The 19,345-nt window shown below is 40.6% G+C and overlaps 1 pseudogene; it reads left to right on the top strand.

Annotated features, from left to right (window-relative positions):
• Positions 1-7,359: 7,359 nt before the first annotated feature.
• LOC121393926 overlaps positions 7,360-19,345 on the top strand; it is a 77,090-nt pseudogene continuing 65,104 nt past the window's right edge.

Here is a 19,345-nt window from a genome sequence, read left to right as displayed (position 1 = left end):
ACATTTAAACAAATCTGAAGAGGGACACAGTAAACAGCCAAGCTATGTACAGCAGCAGAATTTTATGTCCTCAAAAATACTGTATATTTATCAAATAAGACACCTGTCCCTTTTTTATTTTGGAAATGACAAATAAAGAATCATTAGATGGGGGGGCGGAGCCGAATGCTGAGCCGGTAGGACGCGCAACTCGGGAGAATCCTGTTCAGCCCATGTAATAGCTCCTTCTCGTGCAGGACATTGCCCTCAAGCGGTGCTAACATCCGCACTTACCTTCCGCAGCAGAATATGCGCAGAGGAGCGCAAAAGGGGCAGTTTGCGCGCAGCATGGATCAAAATGGCGCCCGCAGCCCCAATACTCCGCCTAAGCAGGCCTCCTCTCCCAAGGTTTCCGCAGCCCCTCCAGAGGAGGCTGTGCCATCCGCTCAAGATATCATGGCTGCAATTGCGGCTTGCCAATCCTCCATTACCGCCACCCTTACATCTAAGATAGATGAAGTAAAGGTCGAGATCTCGCTCCTTAAACAGGATATGCAGGCCATTAGGGAGCGCACTGGTGCACTTGAGGAGAGAGTCAGTGCGCTGGAGGACCGCACAGCACCTGTCAATGGGGACATTACGCAGCTCCAAAAGCAGCTGAAGTTAGCTGCTGATAAATTAGAGGATATGGAGAACAGACAGAGGAGATCAAATGTGAGAGTAGTGGGGCTGCCAGAGAGAAGTGAGGGAGCCCACCCTGAAACTTTTGCAGAGCAATGGCTGAAAGAGCTATTGGGGGAAGAGATTTTCTCCTCGCAATTTGTTGCTGAACGGGCACATCGTGTCCCCACCAAGCCCCTGCCTCCTGGGGCCCCTCTGCGTCCATTCCTGATAAAGCTGTTAAATTACCGGGACAGGGATGCAGCATTAAGGGCAGCAAGACAAAAAGGTGATCTGCAGTACAAGGGCGCACGGGTTTCGTTGTACCCTGATTATTCGGCCGCGCTGCAGAGACAACGCAGCTCCTTTTTAGGAGTCAAGAGGCAGCTACGAGATTTGGGAATCAAATACAACATGATTTACCCCGCCAAACTGCGCATAATTGATGGTGATAGGCCACAGTTCTTCGAGCGTCCGGAAGGGGCCCTCCACTGGTTGGAAACACGTCCCTCGAGGCAAAGACGGAGCCCACGCCCAGAGCAGGCCAGTCCACCTTCATCCCCATCATGATCCCCTTTTGCTTCTTCACGGATGAGGGGCTGAGAGCATACAACTCGGCAGCAAGTCTATACAATGGAAGAGTTGAGACATCCCTGGGGATTGGGGTTGATGTGGTGTCACCGCTACATGGGTACCAGTACGAGGGGCATTTTTCAATTCTTGTCCATCTCCCTTTGCATATATAATTACCTGGCTATTGTGTGAAAAGCAACAGTTACTGGGATTGAGAGGAGCTCTGATGCCATAGCAGCGGACATGCCCGTGGTTTGTCTTTAATTACTGTTATTCTTTCGTTTTCAAGAACTACTACGTTTTGGAGGAGATTTATATTTTTTGATATTTTTGTCTAGCGAAGGATTATTTGGTTTGGTGAATACCGGAATACCGTATACCCCAAAGACAAGGGAAGTTCATAGTTAAGGGATTAATGTATCTCCAGGTTTGGGTGGTGATACCGGGTGGGGGAGTTCTGTAGGGATTTAAAATGCTGTACTTAACTGTTCTTTTCTTTTCCTTTCTGCTTCTGACTATTTCTTCTGGATGGGTTCTCCATGCGGCTATTCAGTGGGCCTGGGGTCAGTCTGTGAGCGGTCCAATGATACCTAATGCTGTCCAGCCACCACATGCATCATGGCAGGTACTAAGATTAGGTTAGTCTCTTGGAACGTAAGAGGTCTCAATGATAGGATAAAAAGATCCTTGGTACTGGATCACCTTAAAAACTTGGAACGGACATTGTGCTTCTGCAGGAGACTCATCTAATAGGGCAAAGGGTAAGGGCTCTCAGGAGATACTGGTTGAATCCTACCTTTCATGCTGAATATTCTACGTATTCGAGGGGGGTGGCAATCCTTTTTAGGAAAACACTTCTGCCTGTGATTGAGTCTTGCATCTCCGACAGGTATGGCAGATATATAATTCTTAAATTGAGCTTAGCATTGACCCCATTTATATTAGTGAACGTCTACTCCCCACCCCCGGGGGACATTGCCCTCCTGCAGACTATTCTGGGAAAGGTGGCTACCTTAGGGGATTACCCCACAATTTGGATGGGGGACTTTAATGCGGTACCTGTTCCGGGAATTGACCGCCTTAAACCTAGCAGGGGTGACTCTTTTGCTCTGAGGGACTGGCTCCGGGCATCCAATTTAACGGATGTTTGGAGGTGGTCCCACCCTGACAAGCAACAATTTTCTTGTTTTACAGTCTCCACTGCTTCCCTCTCGCGTATTGACTTAGCATTTGCCTCCCCCACACTTCTACCGTTTGTGGATTCCATTAGCTATACCACACACATTTGCTCGGACCATGCTCCTTTGCAAATGGACCTGGGTCTTAAGCCCCAACCGGGAGGGAGGCAGTGGAGACTACCCCCAAAGTGGATTCGACATGAGTTTGTCAAGAAGGAGTTTACTCAGCAATTCAAAATGTACTGGGAGATTAACTCAGGCACAGCGCCAGCCCCAACTGTATGGGATGCAGCCAAGGCCTACACTCGAGGCACATACATTTCACTTATCAAAGAGGCTAGACGTAAGGCGGATACAGGGTTGTTAGAAGTCCGCAAGGTTTTGGAGGAGGTAGAGGAAACACACGCGGTTAATCCAACTAATGATACTGGTGAAGCGCTGTTATCTGCCCAAAGGAATGTCAATCTAGCATATATGGAAAAATATTCACAGAGAGAGATGTATCGAGTAGCTAGTTGGTATGACAAGGGGGATAAGTGTGGCAAGCTGTTGGCAATGCTGTCCAGAGAACCGACACAGATAACGGCAATCCCTAGGATCATTACGGCTGACGGAACAGTGCACCAAAGCCCAGATCAGATATTGAAGGAATTTTTTTCCTACTACTCTGACTTATATAGCTCAAAAGTTGACTTATCTCAGGATGCCCTGAACCGGTGTCTGGATGGCATTCCCTTCCCTAAACTTTCCAGAGATGATACAGAGTTACTAAACCAAGTGATAACCACAGAGGAAGTTCTGGAGGCTATAGCCGCTTTTCCAAATGGAAAGTCGCCCGGCCCGGATGGCCTTCCTATAGAGTGGTATAAGGTACATGGTGAGGCTATTGCCCCACGATTGGCCTCTCTATTCAATGATATTATCCAGGGTGCCCCCCTTCCAGCCACCTCTAAACTTGCGACTATTGTGTTGATTTTAAAGGAAGGCAGACCCCCTGACAATTGTGGTTCCTATAGACCGATCTCTCTCCTAAATTCTGATGTTAAAATCCTGGCCAAAATCCTTGCAAACCGCCTGAAACTGGTGATAGACAATCTGGTCCACCCAGATCAAACAGGCTTTATGCCAAACACGGGTACGGATATCAATATTAGACGCCTGTACACTAATATTTCGGCCAATCATCGGAATGTGGGAGAGAGAATTGTGGTATCCTTGGACACCGAGAAAGCCTTCGACACTATAGTGTGGCCTTACCTGTGGCAGATCCTTTCTCGGTTTGCTATTGGTAATAACTTTATAGCGTGGGTTAAGGCCTTATATGATTCCCCCAGGGCTAGGATACGGGTGAACTCGGGTCTATCTGGTGAGATCCCCTTGGCTAGAGGGACGAGACAAGGGTGCCCGTTGTCGCCTCTTCTCTTTGCCCTCGCGATCGAGCTCCTGAGTGAGATAGCTGGCTTTGGAGATTTTTCTGGTCTTCGGATAAATTGGGGGAAATCTCTTGTTTTCCCCATTGATGCTGGAGCCCAGCGGGATGTTCTACATGGCCCCCTATCACAATGGGTGGATAGTTTCAGATACCTTGGGATAATGATACACAAAGATACAAGAAAATATGTGGATCTTAACTTGGCCCCTCTCATTGGATCTCTCAAACTTAGGGTGCATAATTGGGCAAATCTACCTTTATCCTTACCTGGACGCATCAATCTATTGAAAATGTTTTTTCTACCAAAATTTCTTTATGCCTTTCATAACTCTCCAATTATACCCCCTAGGAACTGGTTTAGGCACTTAGACGCCATAGTACGTGGCTTTGTTTGGGCAGGTGAACGTCCGAGGATTGGGTGGCAGACTCTCCAGGCTCCAGCTAACAGAGGGGGATTGGCCCTTCCTAATTTCCTACTGTACTTTTATGCAAGCCAGCTGGTATATGCCTGGTGGTGGCTGAACCCCAATCCAAACAACCAGGCGGTGGTTCTTGAGGCAGGGATAGTCTCCTCATTCGAGGCTTTGGCCAATCAGTTACATAGAGGTATAGCCTCGATATATGTTCTTACACCAGGTATGAAGACGATATGTACAATTTTCCAGAGAGTGGTGGTGTCTCCTTGCCGTAAGAGAAATCAGTGGTCCAAGTGGTCCCTTTTGTGGGGGAATGACGCTTTGCTGCAATTAAGGCATTTGCCTGATGCTGCCACCTGGGCAGCGGCTGGAATTAAGTTTTTGGGGGATGTGGTTGGTTCTGGGGAGATAAAACAATTTGCAAGGTTGAAGGAAGACTTTGACCTACAAAATCACATGCTCTTTAGATATTTGCAATTACGTCATGCGTTATCAGCTCAGTTTCCAGAGAGAGCTCCAGAGGTAGTGAAGACTACTTTAGAAAAATATTTGAGACGCCCTGAACTGGTAAGGTCACTTAGTTGGGTCTATGCCCTTCTCCTGCGGGATGACTTTGATCCGCTCCAACATTTCCACCAGAAATGGCAGCCTGAGTTTCCCCAGTTGAACGTAGGTGACTGGAAGGAAATTTTATGTCAAATTCCTGAGACTAACATTTCTGGTAGAGATAGGTACATACACACAAAGTTTCTTAATCGTGTATACCTGACGCCTCACAGACTGGCCCAGATTTATCCTGGCTGTCCTGATGTCTGCCCTAAGTGTAATGGTGCTCAAGGTACTTATAGCCATGTTTTTTGGGACTGTCCTGAAATGCAGAGTTTCTGGGCGGAAAAAATGCAGTTTGCGGAGATTAAGCTTGGACTCCCCAATGTATGTTCACCTGAACTTTGTCTACTGGGAATAACTGAAGGCCTAGATTTGAGCACCAGTGAATGAATCTGCCTTTTGCAGCTATTGCACTTCGCCAAAAAAGCCATCCTGATGACTTGGAAGGCAACGGCACCTCCGTCTTTGAACTTCTGGAAAAAACTAATCGACAGTGTTCTTCCCAGTCAAAAATTGACATATATGGCTAGAGGCTGCCCAGAAAAATTTGGGAAGATATGGCGTGCCTGGTTGGAGGTGGGCCAGAATGTTTGAAAGTCATCTACCTTTTCTCTGCTAAAGGCAATATGTGGAATGTGACCGGGACCTATTGATATGTACGGACTGAAACTGGCTTGTGCACTTTTACCCGTAGTGGGATGCCTAGTTAGGCATGCCCACATTGGCAACACTTGCCGAACGCGGAAGACCCATCCCCTCTTTACTCTTTCCTTTTCCTCGGTTTACCCTGAGGTTCTATCTTTCTTGACTCTTTCTCTTTCTTTTTCTATGTAACTGGATGTTTAAAATGCAATAAAGAAAATCTGTTAAAAAAAAAAAAAAAGAATCATTAGATGTTCATGTATTTTACCTTGCCTTAAACGAGAAGGAAAGCTGAAGTGTGCCAAACTTTAACATCAGTGGTTATAATGACCTACCAGATATACTGGGCGAGTGATCCTGGTCACTGGAAGCTGCACTGGCCCAGAGTACTTCTGTAGGAGTAACATGTAATGTTGTACTTCTGGGCTAGTGCATGTACAACAGAATAAAAACTTCAATCAAAGTGCTTCCTTTTTTTTTTTTAATTCTATTGCACACATGCTGGTCTGGGGCCACTGGAGAGTGAAAAAGTGGATGAAGATGATCACTCCATAGTGCTCCTGCAGAAATATCCCAGGCCAGTATAAAATGGGGGATCGAGATAAACTGCAAGTTTACAAAGTATTACACCAGCATTTATACGTAAATTATCACTTTTAGAATGTTGGAACATTTCCTACTTTATGATTTGTCTTTCTACTTATCTGTGCCTTGGGAATTTACGGTTTTCAGGAATCTTGACGCTGCTTAGATTTCATCTATTTCAGGGGACAATCTTGAGCTAGGATGTACTAACCAGAGTTTTATATAAAAAAAAAAAAACAAACACCCTCTGAAGGCATTGATTTTTTTTAATATAAACAAGTGCCTTGCAAAAATCTGTGCAGCATCAGTAGCAAATGCAACAGCTGCAAAGGATCCCTGGTACAGGCAACAAGGTGGTGGCCTAGCTCTCTCATTACCCCAGGAGATTGTATTATTCGGCTAAGGGTACTGCCACACCAGGTTCATTCTCGGCCTGTGAATAAATGCAGGTTGAGAATCAGATTTGTGGAAAGGCCACCAAGAACCAGGATTTTAGGGGGCAGCATGCTGCCTAACCACACCACATTGGCTCAGAAATACAGGGGAAGCGCAGGAGATAAAGGTTTTTAAATTTCCCAGTGCTTTGGTCTCAGTGATAAAAATTTGCATGAATAAAAGCATACCTCCCACCCTTGACTAAATGTACAATAGTGTAGCTAACATGCAAAACGGAAACGCTCTGTACAGAGTAAACTATAGGACCTATAGTATCTCTATATCTGATATAGCATATGCAGAACGACTACCAGTTGGTACCCCCCTCCCTCACCCCCCCCCCCGTTCAAATAAAGGGAAACAGAAAATGATAGCAGTGTAGACTGTAACACTTTTATACAAGGCATTAAAATACTCAATAATAGTCTATTGAGTGGCCCTGCCCAAAAAACACAAACAGCACACCACACAGGTTTTAGCGGGTACTAAATAAGTTTATTGTCAATGCAACATCATAATGTATAAACCTGTCCAAATATGTAACGCAAAAGTCATTCTTGGATTATGTATGCCATACATGTGTTTAATCAATAACATTTAATTTAAAAAAAAAAAGCATAGCTCACAACTGTCCTGTTTTCAGAGGGACAGTCCGGCTTTTGACAGCTCAACCCGCAGTCATGGGTTTGTACTGGAAAGTCCTGATTTTGTCTGCACTGAACAGCTAAAAACAGATACAATGTTTCTTACTTAATTGGCTTTTGGCAGAGAGCCCAGAACAGCCACGAGGTTCAGATAAGATACTGTTGTAATAATTTTGAGATAAGCAAAAAGGTAATTGTAACAATTTAGATAACAGGTCGCTTGGGAGAAGTTAGACTCACAGCTTACAGGGCAATTCACCTTCAAAAGTGAATCTGAGTCCTGCAAAAACGAAGTGTTAGTGTTCAGCCAAATCCCTGTACATTGTATTTGCGCGGTTCTTACTAGTTGCAGACTATTGTCAAGGTTTCTTTATGGCACATATAGGGGCAGACTGGCCTTTTCGGCCTTTGCAATTGAAAGTATACACACTGAAGCCAAGTAATGGTATGGAATAACGAAGTGTCATTGTAGGAGAGGAGAAAACTCGAGTATTTAAACAGAACTCATTATCTATTTGTTTTGATTAATAACCATTTATATAACTGGAGAATATTATGTGAGAAGTGTGATGATGTCTTTTAATAATTGCCACGGTCGTACTTTATGCTGGGATTATCAGGTGCAGAGAGGAGACACTAATATAAGCATGAACAGAATAAGGAATATTAGCAAATATATTTTGATCGTGTTTTTCACTGTTGTACGGAAATTCCATTTTTGGTCCCATAAACGCGCAGGAGCAGCACTGTCTAGCAGCAGACCCCGCCTTCCACTGAAGCGCATGCGCTTTACAGCCCAGTCCCGCCCATGTGTCCCGCTTCCTGTCAGTCTGGCAGCGCAAGCGCAAAGAGGAGTCGGTGTTATGGCGGCCGCAGTGTTGGCCGAGGGCTCGGTAGTGTCTGCTTATTCTGGGATTACCCATAACAGTCATGGAGCAGCGTCGGGGGTCGGAGTGGGCGTAGGGCCGGCTGCATGGAACCGTTCTTTAGAGAGAGCACTGGAGGAAGCGGCCATGACCGGGGTCCTAAACCTGAGTGGCAGGAAACTGAGAGAGTTTCCGCGCAGTGCAGTCCAGCACGACCTCAGCGACACCACCCAAGCCGGTGAGCCATGGAGTGTATATTAGTTTGCCTTGACACTCACACTCAGCATGTCCAACCATTGTCCCTCCAGTTGTTGTAGTACTACAACTCCCAGAAGCCCCTGACAGCAAAACTCTAGTTCGAAAACAGCTGGTGGGCCTCTAGCGACCTGTAATGAGCCGGACATTATTATTCTGTGACAAGGCAAAGCGTGCTGGGGAGGGACCGGGGATACTAGCCATAGAGTTAAACTAATAGCTGACATCTGTCAGGATGCACATTGGGCTGGTGTGATGTTTGCTGGTGCCATATCTGAAGAGCCGGTGCTGCCAGTTTAAAGGATAGAGAGAGGGGAGGAGCTTGAGGTAGTGAGGGCATGGGTCCCTGCTGTCCCTGTGACAGGTGCATGGCATATGGAGTTGGGAATACTATAGCATAATCAATTATTTGTAAAATAAAATCCTGTAGCATGGGGCAACATAGGTGTAAGCAAGTGCAAGGCTTGTCAGAGGTCGTGGATTGAAAGACATACACCATATAGTGTTACCTACCAATGGCATGTGCAAAATACCTCCTGAGCATGTTCTAACAAGCATGTTCCACTAAAGACATTGCAGGTCTGTAGGACTGGCTATATATCAGTAGAAGTTCAGAGGCAACACTCAAGTGAAAACAATGTTGGACTAGGATTCTTGTCCAGTGTTGGCTGGTCGTAGCCCCTAAATGGCCGGTAACACCTTATACTGAAAACACTGCACACAGGTTATAGAAAATACGTTTGTCTCTCATTGGCAAGCAAAATATTTCTTGGCTGCTTCAGCACTGTTTGTATAGCAGATATTTTTATTTTTGCTTCAGGTGTGTAGAACTTTAAATAACATTTGACTTCTGTTAAGGCACCATTGTATTCTCAATAGCTTATCTGCTATGTAATGGTGGCATTTCAAGTCACACAAGAACTTGACTTTCCTGACTGTTTCCTGGGCTGCTAAGTACAAAACAGCTTATTGATATCAAAGGAGTTAGAGATCTTATGAAGTAGCACGTGGTTTATACTTATATAAAGCTTTAATTTTTATGTTTTTGGCCCTTTTTAGATTTGTTGAGCTGTGAGACTGGATCATACAGTATTTGCTTTTCCCTTGAGTAAACAAGTTTGGTAGCTCAAGTGTTTGGAAAATATAAACATGTAGGGAAATAAGGTATTATATGCAGACAAGTCTTTCCGTGTGTTTTATTGTACAGTGGCAGGGAAAGATGGTGAAGGGTCCTATGTCAGAAATATTTCTAACTGCTGATTTCACAGACAATTGCAGATAAACTCAGTAATAGTACTATTTAGAAATGAATGAGCTGTTACAAATTTTCTGGGCTGTAGTGCACCTGCAGCAACAATGAATAAAATATGTACGTAAAGGTGGCCAAACAAGGGCCGATAAAAGCAGCTGACGGACTGAGTCAGCTGCACAGATGGCTAGTATACGCTGTAGTGTCTGTGGCATGATTACTGGAAGCTGACCTCGTTTGGTGTTTGATAGGGAAGGGGAAGGATTGTAGATCCAGTCTTTAGCCTGTACCTTTGGGGATCTGAGGTTACTGACAGAATGCTGTGCAAATGTGTTTTGAAATATATTTTGTTTATTGTGCTCAGAAAGAGTTTGAGTTGCAGTTTTAAATATGCATTATTACTTTAAAACAATTGTACTTGGGGAAGTACTTTTTTTTCTTAAATGTTAGGGATTCACATTGTATGTTTGCCTTATCTTAGTTTCCTTTTCTTTCTTTGTTTACTATGTAAATTCTTTATGCATATTGAAAACAAATAAAAACATTTGTGAAAAAAAAAAATGTTAGGGATTCTATTCGCCTTAAAACATGCAAACCATTCAATATATGTTTAATTTTTTTTTTTTAATGTATCATAGAACATATACCCCCAGTGCCCCCAGCAGCAACTGCCTGCCCCCTCCGTGATCCTCCTGAAATGTAAATAGTTAGTTACTCTGCTCCCTGTTTGTGTAGTGAAAGCCTGTCAGACATGAGCACAAGTGGTACCTTGCAGTGACAACATACTTACCTTTTGTGCTGAATTTTGCTGCAGGAAGCATGGCCACTGACTGCTTGAGTTTCAAGAGGATCATAGAGGGAGTTGCTAGCCTTTCAGTTATGACAGTTTATAATAAGTAGCATGATGCATGATATTTGTTGCCTTCTTTTGTTATAATGATGTCATATTCCTTTTATATTATTTGTTCGTATTTGTTCGTGCACAACAGGACCTCTGTACATACATTATACCTACTTCCAGTCTTTGGTTTCTTGTGGCTGCAGTCCCAGCATCTGTTTCCTGCCTTGAGACCATCCCACTGTCATGGGCAACTTGATCTTTGTTATTGGGAAGCGTTTCCTAGTAGTTGTCATGTATTTTTTTACTACTGCTACAGCCCTGCTTTTTGTATTCCTTGTGATTCAAAGGAAATGATTGATAATAATATAGTATTGTCTATTTGTATTGATTGGTCTAACATTGCCTCATGCTAAAATGAATGTATGCCACTCACAGTGCAGATGTGCAGAAAGGATTACCTAAAAAAAAAAAACCACATACATGATTACTTGATTACATAAAGTAGCTGTTAATGTTGGATTTATAGTCTAAGCAGATTGAGACTGACCTCCTACAGCAGTGTCTGCATATGTGTGAATCTGACCAAAGCACACATTTTTTATAGCTAGTTCTATAACAATTTAAATGTGTAAAAATGTCTGTTATGGTAATTTATGCTGTGATGTATGGAGACTTCATACCTGCAATGTGTGGTTTCAGCTTTTTACTGCTTGTGCCTGCATCTCTGGTACAGGTATTGGATCTGTTATCCATAAACTAATTATCCAGAATGCTCTGAATTACAGAATAGCTGACTCCCATAGACATAAAGTAATTAAAATTTTAAAAAATGATTTACTTTTTCTCTGTAATAATTAGGGATACACGAATCCAGGATTCGGTTCGGGATTCGGCCTTATTCAGCAGGATTTGTATTCGGCCGAATCCTTCTGCCCGGCCGAACCGAATACAAATCCTAACTTCTATATGCAAATTAGGGGTGGGGAGGGAAATCGCATGACTTTTTTTTCCCAAAACAAGGAAGTAAAAAAATTTTCCCTTTCCCACCCATAATTTGCATATGCAAATTAGGGTTCGGATTCGGTTCGGTATTGGCGAATCTTTCATAAAGGATTCGGGGGTTCGGCCGAATCCAAAATAGTGGATTCGGTGCATCCCTAGTAATAATACAATAGTGCCTTGTACTTGATCCAAATTAAGATATAATTCATCCTTATTGGAAGCAAAACCAGCCTATTAGGTTTATTTAATGTTTAAAGGATTTTTTAGTAGACTTAAGATTTGAAGAGCCAAATCACGGAAAGATCAGTTATCCAGAAGACTCCAGTTCCCAAGCATTCTGGATAACAGGTCCCGTACCTGTATGTGAAACAAATAGTGGTGGTTTTCAGTAAAATGCTGCAAATTTAAGGCTACAGACACCTACATTATATTTGGAAAACTTTGTTGCATTTACTGTCAACATCTGTTTTTCCATAGGGTTTGTACATAAAAAGAATATTGAGCAAATATATAGAGCTGCATGAATGCAAGCTTTTCTGAAAACTGAGTTGTTCTAACTAACGTTTGGTAATCTCGAGACAGGCGACTGCTTAATATGTAAGAAAATAATAAATGACTGATGTATGGCAATTTGTTAGGAACCCCCATTGAGCAACTAACCTTGTGCCCCATGCTCATGGGCCTCCACTTTAAAAAAAAACAAAAAACAAACCAGCTTGGGTTACTTTGGCATATGCTTGGGGTGGGTGCATGTACAGCCTTTACAAGACTGACCTACAAGAATCGCTGTACTATTTATTTCCCCCTCCAAGCCTGGGCAAAGAACTTTTTTATAGAAAAAAAGTTAAAAGCACATTTTCTGCCCTAAGACTAGTGCCAGATGTTGCAGACCACCACTGATGCTCTATGTGTTTTTTAAAACTCCTATAAACTCGAAATTTGACCAATCCAAATGTATTAATAAAATGTTTTGTTTTTTTTTTGTCTGGATGAATTTAAAAGAGCCAAAAACTCGAATCAAATTAGATTTGTATTTGATCATCTTTGATATGAGATGTTTGCAGCCTTCCTGACATTCAAGTTTATTTCGGAGAAAAAACTTGAATGTCAGGAAGGCTGCAAACATCTCCAAATTGATCCCTGGACCTCTCACATAGTCTTTAACAGCAATTCGGCAGGTTTTAGGCAGCGAATAGTTGAATTTGAATAGGCCCTATCATAACTTATGGCTTCCCTTAATGCAAATGTTATGATCATTTCCAGCTCATTTCAGAATATGTGCCACCTCTTCCAGCTTCATTTACACTTACGTCTTTCAACCTGCTCCATATAAGTCCATACATTTATGAATCTGGTATGCACTGCAGGACACTGCTTGAGTGAATGCGTCTGACTGTTCTTAAAGGCACACAATGAACTATATACATCCTGCAAGTTTTTAAAAGGAAAGTCAACCCAAAAAATATGTTTTGCCTAATAAAAGAAAACATGTCTAAGCAAATTTGTAACATACATTAATTACAAATGTTCTATGTATTTTAAGTTATTTGTATATGTATTGCTATTGAAAGCAGTGTTTATCCCTTTCTATACTCTGCACTGTTGGCTCAGACTGTAGATACAATGACAAGACAAGCCTGATCATTGTTGGGGAACATTGTTGCAACATTGTTTAAAAAGTAACACCCAAGAGTTAAGCAAATGCTGCTTTCAAGAGCAATTGTATTTACAAATAATTTTTAAAAACACTGACCTAGTTTAATAAATGTATATTGGAAGGTATCTTAGAATAATGTTCTCTTTTATTGGCATTTTTTTCTTCCCAAAATTGAAGTTATGTTGATATCTAGTGATTGTGCCCTGCACAGGAGATGTATATATATATATATATATATATATATATATATATATATATCTATGTATATAGATATATATATCTATATACATATATATATATATATCTATCCCACAGTGCCCAAACTCACCCTTTAGCAAGGCCAGAGGTGCACGATCAATTGTCAAGCATATATACAAAAGCAGGATCAGCACTATCTGTTGTTTGTGATTATTTCACACAAATGGCATTTTATCTGACATTTTCGGTCACATAGAGACCTTTTTCATGGATCCTTATATGTATATATATATATATATACATATCTATATGTATATATATATACATATGTATATATATATATATATATATATATATATATATATATATATATATTCCCCAAAATCACAGCACCCACGATAATTCGGGTCTCATTGCCTGGGTGCGTGCCACCAATAACACATACGATCCTCCAATGAAGAAGCCGTACTCACAGGTCTTATCCATAAGTATAAACGATTTATTTAAGAAACTAACATTTTGGTTGCACCTCAGCCCTTTTCAAAGTACTTATGGATAAGACCTATGAGTGCGGCATTTTCATTGGAGGATTATAAAAGATTCAGCTGAATACGAAACAAATATGCAAATTAGGGTTGTAAAGGGGAAAACATTTTTTACTTCCTTGTTTTGTGACAAAAAGTCAGATTTCCCTCCCTGCTCCTAATTTGCATATGCAAATAAGGATTTGGATTCAGTTCGGCCTGGCAGAAGGATTCGGTGCATCCCTAATAAAAAATTAAAAAAAAATGTCTCTCTCTCATGTAATAATGTATGTGTTTGTTATATGATGTGTGTACAGGTATGGGTTCCGTTATCTGGAAACCCATTATCCAGAATACTCTGGATAATTACAGAACGGATGTCTCTCTGTTTTATCTACATACCGTATATACTCGAGTATAAGCCGACCCGAGTATAAGCCGAGGTACCTAATTTTACCTACGAAAACTGGGAAAACATATTGACTCGAGTATAAGCCTAGAGACAACTACAGCCCTGTCTCCCAACAGCGCACATTCCGCCAAAGCGACCCCCCCAGTGATCAAACAGACTTCTTTGCAAAGTTGATGGTGACAAAGAGAGAGAATTGCCAAACAGATTACTGTGTGCATTGTCCCACTGTCCCACTACCATGTGCAGAGGGTGCTGTGTGATATTGCCATCACTGTTAATCTTTCGTATAACCAACAGAGGGCGCTGTGCGATATTGCCATCACTGTTAATCCTTCATATAACCAACAGAGGGCGCTGTGTGATATTGCAGTCACTGTTATTCTTTCATATTATCAACAGAGGGCGCTGTGTGATATTGCAGTCACTGTTATTCTTTCATATAACCAACAGAGGGCGCTGTGTGATATTGCAGTCACTGTTACTCTTTCATATAACCAACAGAGGGCGCACTGTTATTCTTTCATATAACCAACAGAGGCACTGTGTGATATTGTAGTCTCTTCCCAAGCGAACTGTTGGTATAGGAATGATTAAAAGTGACTGCAATCTCAGCTACTGCCCACTGACTCGAGTATAAGTCGAGGTAGATTTTTTCAGCACATTTTGGATGCTGAAAAACTCGGCTTATACTCGAGTATATACGGTAATCCAAATTTTTAAAAATTATTACCTTTTTTTCTGTAATCAAAAGGTGCCTTGTATTTGATCCAAACTAAGGTATAATTAATCCCTACTGGAAGCAAAACCAGCCTATTTGGTTAATTTAATGTTTACATGATTTTCTAGTATACTTAAGGGATACTGTCATGGGGAAAAAAGGTTTTTTTCAAAACGCATCAGTTAATAGTGCTGCTCCAGCAGAATTCTGCACTTAAAACCCATTTCTTAAAAGAGCAAACAGATGTTTTTATATTTAATTTTGAAATCTGACATGTAGCTAGGCAAATTGTCAGTTTCCCAACTGCCCCCAGTCATGTGACTTGTGCTCTTATAAACGTCAGTCACTCTTTAATGCAAGTTGGAGCGATATAACAACCTCCCCTCCACCCCCCCAGCAGCCTAACAACAGAACATTGGGAAGGTAACCAGATAGCAGCTGCCTAACACAAGATAACGGCTCCCTGGTAGATCTAAGAACAGCACTCCATAGAAAAATCCAGGTCCCACTGTGGCACTTTGTTACATTGAGTAGGAGAAACAACAGCCTGCCAGAAAGCAGTTCCATCCTAAAGTGCTGGCTCTTTCTGAAAGCACACGACCAGGCAAAATAACTTGAGATGGCTTCCTACACACCAATATTACAACTAAAAAAAATATAAATTTGCTGGTTTAGGAATGACAGGTTATATGGTAGGGTGAATTATTTGCAGTGTAATTTAGAAATAAAAACTACACCATAAAAATCATGACAGACTCCCTTTAACTTATGAAGATCCAAATTACAGAAAGATCTGTTATCCGGAGAGCCCCAGGTCCTGAACATTCTTGATAACAGCTCCCATACCTGTATGGAATTGTTTAATGTGTCCGTTCATTGAGTTCATTGTCTTTATATTTATTCTATACATCATTCTTTCCACATCTGTGGAAAAGTAGAATCTTTCTGTAAATCTTCTTGTACCACTGCAACACTCGGGCATATTTATCAAAGGTCGAAGTTAAAAAAAAATTTATACTTTTTTTTTTTGGCCACATATTTACTTTATTTGTGAAGGCGCACCTGTCAACTAATTTCAGAGTAAAGTCTTATTCCATACATATTTTTAACGATGCATAAAAGCAGGAATGTAATGTTTCACTGGATGTGAATGGATAGTTCACTAATACTAAGGGGCACATTTACAAAGCTCGAGTGAAGGATTCGAATTAAAAAAACTTTGAATTTCGAAGTGTTTTTTGGGCTACTTCGACCATCGAATGGGCTAGTTCGACCTTCGACTACGAATCGAACGATTCAAACTAAAAATCGTTCGACTATTCGACCATTCGATAGTCGAAGTACTGTCTCTTTAAGAAAAACTTCGACCCCCTAGTTCGGCAGCTAAAAGCTACCGAACTCAATGTTAGCCTATGGGGAAGGTCCCCATAGGCTTGCCTGAGTTTTTTTGATCGAAGGATATTCCTTCGATCGTTGGATTAAAATCCTTTGAATCGTTCGATTCGAAGGATTTAATCGTTCGATCGAACGAATAATCCTTCAATCGTAGGATTTGCGCTAAATCGTTCGACTTCGATATTCGAACGATTTTAGTTCCTAGTCGAATATCGAGGGTTAATTAACCCTCGATATTCGACCCTTGATAAATCTGCCCCTAAAAGTGCTTTTTAAAAAACTAGTGAGCATAGTATGGTATGTTTAGTCTGCATTTAGTATTTGGGCAGTCCGAAGACTAATGCCTGAATGGTGTGACAAGTTATCTTTGCTGTTCTGTGTGAACATTTTGCTTCATCTGTATATTTTCTTTAAAGGTTTATCAGGGAATAGTTCAGGAGTACATTTTCTGCAGCACAGGGATTATGCAGATAACAGCTGCTTTTCTGGGCGGAAATTATGTCTTGGATTATGTTTAGCATCTTTCAGAATTAAATCCACAATTTGGTTCATTAACTGATTATATTTTCCTGCTCCTTTCATACAGAGGGATTATTTTATATGTGGATTTGTCCTCCGAATCACATACATGCTATGTGATATACAAACTTCTGAATTAAACAGTCTCTGGTGTAATTTTATTTGTTGGTCATTAAACTATTTTGTATTCTTTTTTTTTTTAATTAAATTTCTACAATGGGTTATAAGCAAGAATCTGAAGTGGTTTCATGCTATGTGGCTGGAAGATTTGATAATACTTGGGAAAAATATCTTCCTGCCATTGTTTTAACCTCAAGTAATTTTTTTCACTGCTGTAATGTATGTATGTTTTTTTTTAAGAGATTTAACACTGTTTTGTCACTTGGCTTTACTGTGCATACTGCTTCATTGTAATGTATGTTTTGTGAAGGTCTTTCCATGTCCATTTGTTTGGCTTGAGCTTCTGTTCTGCACTGTGTTTACTCGGAACGCTTTTACATTTCACCTGCATTGCTTGTCATTGAGGTCAGTATTCTCCATACTTAAAGGAAAACTATACCCCCCAAACAATGTAGGTCTCTATAAAAAGATATTGCATAAAACAGCTCATATGTAAAATCCTGCTTCATGTAAATAAACCATTTTCATAATAATATACTTTTCTAGTAGTATGTGCCATTGGGTAATCATAAATAGAAAATTGCCATTTTAAAAAATAAGGGCCGCCCCTGGGATCGTAGGATTCACTGTACTCACAAACATACCAACAAACCATACATGTTAGGTCACATGAGCCAATTAACAGACAGAGTTGTGTCTTTTGCTTCCACACTTCTCCCTGTTACAGTTAGGGGGGAATTCACAAAAGTGTCGGGAACGAAAAAATGTCTTTAAAATGTCGTAGAAAGTGTCGTAGCAACAGCCGACAAATTCACAGAGCATTTCTCCGCCAATTTTCTGACATGTACGACACTTTTGAATTAGTGTCGTTAAAAGTGGGCGTGGTTTTTTCGGCGCCACTTTTCCCGACATTTTTATGAATTACTCGTAAACTCATTTTTTTACCGACAATTTTTCAGACACTTTAGGTTCTCCAAAACGAAAATGTCGGTCAAATTGTCTTTTGAAAAGTCTTGGTAAATGTCGTTTGTACGATGAAAAGATATACAACATTTTAGAAAATTGTCGGACTTACGAGACATTCAGAGATGGTAACATCTGCCTTTGTGAATTTGCTGTTCGTACGACATTTTACAAATTTGTCGACCGCCACTTCTGGGTTACTTATTTTACCGACACTTTTGTGAATTCCCCCCTTAGAGTTGAAGTATTTCTGGTCAGGTGATTTCTGAGACAGCACACAGACCATCACGAAATGGTGGCTCAAGGCAAGAGATGTAAAAGGGCACTACTAAGCCCTGAATAAAAATTAATTAGACTAACCAAACTGTAGTAAGTTAGAACAAGTTATACTACTCAGTGCTTAATGAAAAATATTTAGACAGACTGAACTAAAGTTAGAACAAATGCCACTAGCTAGGCCCTGAATAAAAACTTTGACTAACCAAAAGGTAGTTAGAACAAGTGATACTCCTAAGCGCTTAATGAAAAATATTTCAATTAGAACAAGTGCAACTAATAGGCCCTGAATAAAAATTATGTAGACAAACCGAACTGTAGTTAGTAAGAACAAGTAATACTCCTAAGTGCTTAATGAAAAATATTTAGACAACTAAACTTCAATTAGAACAAGAGTCGCTACTAGACCCTGAATAAGAATTATTTAGACTAACAGTACTGTAGTTAGTTTGAACAAGTGCTACTCCTAAGTGCTTAATGAAAAATATTTATATTAATGAACTTCAGTTAGGACAAGAGCCACTACTAGGCCCTGAATAAAAATTGTTTAGTCTAACCAAACTGAGGTTAGTTAGAACAAGTGATACTCCTGAGTGCTGAGTGCCACTACTAAGCCTTGAATAAAAATTATGTAGACTAACCAAACTGTAGTTACTTAAAACAAGTAATACTCCTAAGTGCTTAATGATAAATATTTATTAGACTGAACTTCAATTAGAACAAGAGCCACTACTAGACCCTGAATAAGAATTATTTAGACTAACAGAACTGCTTAGTTAGAACAAGTGCTACTCCTAAGTGCTTAATGAAAAATATTTATATTAATGAACTTCAGTTAGGACAAGTGCCACTACTAGGCCCTGAATAAAAATTATTTAGACTAACCAAACTGAGGTTAGTTGGAACTAGTGATACTCCTAAGTGCTTAATGAAAGATATTTAAACAACTGAACTTCAATTACAAGTGCCACTACTAGGCCCTGAACAAAAATTATTTAGACTAACCAAACTGTAGTTAGTTAGAACAAATAATACTACTAAGTGCTTAATGAAAAATATATATATGAATAAACTTCAATTAGAACAAGTGCCACTATTATTAGGGCCTCAATAAAAAAAACATTTCGAATGACCAAACTGTAGTTAGTTAGAACAAGTTATACTCCTAAGTGCTTAATGAAAAATATTTAGACCAAC

This window comes from Xenopus laevis, chromosome 5L (genome assembly GCF_017654675.1).
Source record: "Xenopus laevis strain J_2021 chromosome 5L, Xenopus_laevis_v10.1, whole genome shotgun sequence".
NCBI lineage: Eukaryota > Metazoa > Chordata > Amphibia > Anura > Pipidae > Xenopus > Xenopus laevis.
The sequence above is the reverse complement of the archived record's forward strand: the minus strand, read 5'-3'. Positions and strand labels throughout refer to the sequence as shown.